The sequence below is a fragment of the Brachyhypopomus gauderio genome, unplaced genomic scaffold, assembly GCF_052324685.1.
Source record: "Brachyhypopomus gauderio isolate BG-103 unplaced genomic scaffold, BGAUD_0.2 sc333, whole genome shotgun sequence".
In the NCBI taxonomy this organism is placed as follows: Eukaryota; Metazoa; Chordata; class Actinopteri; order Gymnotiformes; family Hypopomidae; genus Brachyhypopomus; species Brachyhypopomus gauderio.
Window position 1 is genome coordinate 57,928 of NW_027507154.1, and position 3,626 is coordinate 61,553.

At 50.9% G+C, this 3,626-nt stretch overlaps 1 long non-coding RNA gene across 1 annotated transcript; it reads right to left on the bottom strand.

Moving 5' to 3' along the window:
• Nucleotides 1-2,840: 2,840 nt before the first annotated feature.
• Nucleotides 2,841-3,395, bottom strand: LOC143504805 (uncharacterized). Its single transcript, XR_013127654.1, has 3 exons — nt 3,366-3,395; nt 3,077-3,240; nt 2,841-2,969 (listed from the first exon to the last, which is right to left on the bottom strand). It is a non-coding gene; the product is annotated as an uncharacterized LOC143504805 (long non-coding RNA).
• Nucleotides 3,396-3,626: the final 231 nt, after the last annotated feature.

Consider the following 3,626-nt stretch of genomic DNA (forward strand, 5'->3'; position numbering starts at 1 on the left):
AACGACGAGCCGTTTGAGACACCAACATGCCGGGCTACAAGACCAAGCCGAAGAAGGGCAAGAAGCCCAGCAAGCGGCATCACCGCGCATCGCCCTCCCCACGCCGTGACTCCACGCCGACTCTGGCGCAACTGAAGGCTGACCCCGATAGCGCCTACATGTTGTTCGCGGCGCAGGAGACCGCAATTCCCGAGTTGGCGGCGGAGTACCGCAAGGAAGCGGTACGGGTATGGAGAGAAAGGCACCCCACGCCTTCCCGGGGACTCTCGCCCATACGGGTAAGCGTCCCTGAGTTCTACGAGCCAGGGACGCCCCCAGAGGGTGGGCTTGCGGGGAGGGAGGACTCACCCCTGCACGGCGACGTCACGCCGACGTCGGAACAGCTGGAACGGGACCCGCTGTGTGCCGACCTGCTGAGGTTGGCTCGGGAAACCTCCAGTCCTGAGTGGGCGGTGGTCTTCCGCCAGGAGGCAGTGAAGGGCTGGCTAGCCAGACACCCGTCTCCTTCCCGCGCCCTCTCGCCTCTGAGGGTGGGCTCCTGCATCATCGGTGCTACCGAGTCCACCCCAGAGAGCGAGTTCGGGGCGGAAGATTCCGAGGAGGAGGAGCTGGAGGAGGACGACGAGGAGGGTTACCCCCCCTCGATATGCGACGCGTCTACCGTAAACTACGGTGAGGAGGAGCAAGACGATTGCCCTCCGTCCGAGTGCGACGCGTCTACCGTCGACTATGGGGAAGAGGAGGAGTCGGAGGAAGAAGACTACCTCCCTCCGCCCGTAGGTCCCACTCTCTCCGCAGAGGAAGGCGGGGAGGAGGAGGAGCAAGACGGCTATCCTCCGTCCGTGGGCTCGGGAGTGTCCGAGTTCGCGGACAGCGACCTCTACACGGAGGAGGAGGGCTCCTACATGGAGGAAGAGGAGGAGAGCCTTCCCTCCTCCGTGGGAACTGTGAAGGGGCGGAGGATTCCCGGCGAGAACGCGTCCTCCAGACCCTCCAGGGCTAGCTCAATGGACTATTCCCAGGGAGAGAGCCCGGTAGAGTCCATGGAGGGGATCCTGGAGGATGAAGAGGAGCGTATGGAGACCGAGGGAGGAGCACCGGGCACGTCTGCCCGCCGCGACGATGCACCGGGCACGTCTGCCCACCGCGACGATGCACCGGGCACGTCTGCCCGCCGCGGCGCTGCACCGGGCACGTCTGCCCGCCACCCTGCACCTGGTGGAGGGTTCGCAGCAAAGGCAGGAGGGGGACTGCCCAACGCAGTACCAGCAGCTCCGGACCTCTCTCCCCTGCTCGCTCTCCTCCTGGCAGGGAGCCTGGCGCCTGTTACGTGTTTGTCAGTCCCAATGTTTGTGAGTCTTCCCGTCTGTGTACCAAACCCCTTTTTCCCTCTTGTTCCTCTATGTGTGAACGTGCCTGTGTGTGTATTCGTGTCCATTCCGTTGTGTGTGTCTAACGTCTTTTCCCCCGTCTTCCCAGGGAGGGTGTGCTAGGCGATTCATGACGGACGCTTCGCCAAGGGCAGTCACCTCCCAGACGCAGGACTGAGCGCGTCGGATCCGCCCATCGTCGTGGGTTCGGGGCACTCGGTCCTGTTGGCACCCCGGGACGGGTAGTGCCCTTGGAGGGAGCGTCTGTCACGTTGAGGACCCCGGCCCCTCCCTTTTGGGCGTGTGTCAACGTTGTCCACGTGCTTTGTCTGCGTCAGTGTATATTCGTGGTTGGGGTTATGTCGTGTGATTAATAAGTCTCACCTGTGAATCGTCTCGTGATCACATGGGGCTAATGTGGTTTGTCTATTTAATGTGCGCTCGCGCAGTGTCCTGTGCTCGTCGTTGTCTAAGTCTGCACGTTGTGTGATTAAACTGTGTTGCCCGTGCGCTATTGCGCAACCGTTATCTGTCATTAAAAGTGACGTTTTGCCACGAAAGCAAGGATTCCCGTGTCTCGTCCTTCGCCCTGCCCGCACGTCACATCAAGAAGTAAACTTTTGAACAAACTCAGTAGGAAATTGGAAGTTCAAGGTAAACATGATTTCATTAAAACTAAGTATTCTAGAACGCGAAAAAGCACTCGGTATAACAGGTGGTAGCTTTAGAAAACACTTAATATCAATAGCTAAATGTTTGCTTAAAAGAAAACTATTGGTATAACTCATGCTCCAAATTTTTAGAAATCATGGTTTTGGAGAAAAAGCAACGATAGTCATCAACACCAGATTTGCCTGAGATTACATTAAAAACAGTATCATTATTAACATTTCTGACAGAACTGACAGCCAGTGTTAAACAGTGCAAGAAACCCTTATTGAGAAGACTCACTTTTGCTTTCCAGCCTGAGAAGGATTTCCCAACTGTAATTTCCTCTAGATTATTAAGGAGTTCTTTGTCAGCCTGGCGGTAGTTCTCGACCTCTGTCATATTCCCCAGTTGTCTTAAGTACTCCACTTTCCTGAGTACATTTATAAACTTTGAAAAACAAGACACCACAGAAATTACAAAATTTATACTAATCATAAAAATGTATATTTGGAAACATGAGGAGACAATGACAGGAATTCCAAAGGAAAAAGTGTGGTAGTGTTTGTGGTATTTGAGGGAGTAAATGGTTACATTTCTCACAACTTCAATACAACTGAGAGATATTAACAAACAGATCGCAATTATTCTTTTCAGTGACTTCAGGAGATCAAAAGCTTGGGTCAGAATAAGCTCCCATGTATAAATGATTTTATGAACTGTGTCCTACATGTCATCTGTCCAAAAAAAGGGGTGGGCAAGGGTCTCCTCAACTTTTGGCCTCTTGCTTTGTTCATGATTGACCATCCACTCCACCAGATCCTTTTCCACCTCATTCGTCAGGTGTTCCAGGAAAATGTTCCCATCAAGAATGTTACTCTCACAACGTGCACCTTTACCAAAAGGATGGTGTCCACCAGAGAGAATGTAATACACTAACATTCCTGCAACCTAAAACAAGTGTAACCATTAACATAATATAATCTGTTTTTGTATACTTTTTATTTCTTAGAACCTTTTAGCATTATCAGTATTTGACTCTAGGTGATATACAGAACCTGGATGTCAGAACTCCTCTTGTACCCACTGTTACTGTCCTCTTCAATAGCCTCTCTAGCTTTCCAGCACTTTGTTCCAGCAGGACTAGTGCGCAAAGTTGTTTGACCCACGTTCAGCCTCCGACTTATGCCAAAATCAGCTAATCTTGCCTTTCCAGTTATATCTGAAAAATTAAAGAGAGAACTCTTAAATACTCTTAGAATACTCTTAAAAAGGTTACATCACTGAAACATTGTATTGCTTCAATATTCATAAACAGGTTTAAGGAGCAATAGGCATGACTCCTACCTATCAAAACATTCTGGGGTTTGATGTCCCGGGTTTGATGTCCCTTTGGTATCTTGACTGTGAAGAACTTCAAGGCTACATAGCACCTCTTTTACAATTTTCTTCAGGACAGCTTGCTGCTGAAAGCGGTTTTCTTGCAGGTGTTTTGGGATATATTCCTCCAGTGTGTATTCACAAAGCTGAAGGACAAGATATCCAAAATTCTCATCTTCCGCAAAGTCCACATATCTAATGATACAAGGATTGTCAAGCTTTGGAAGA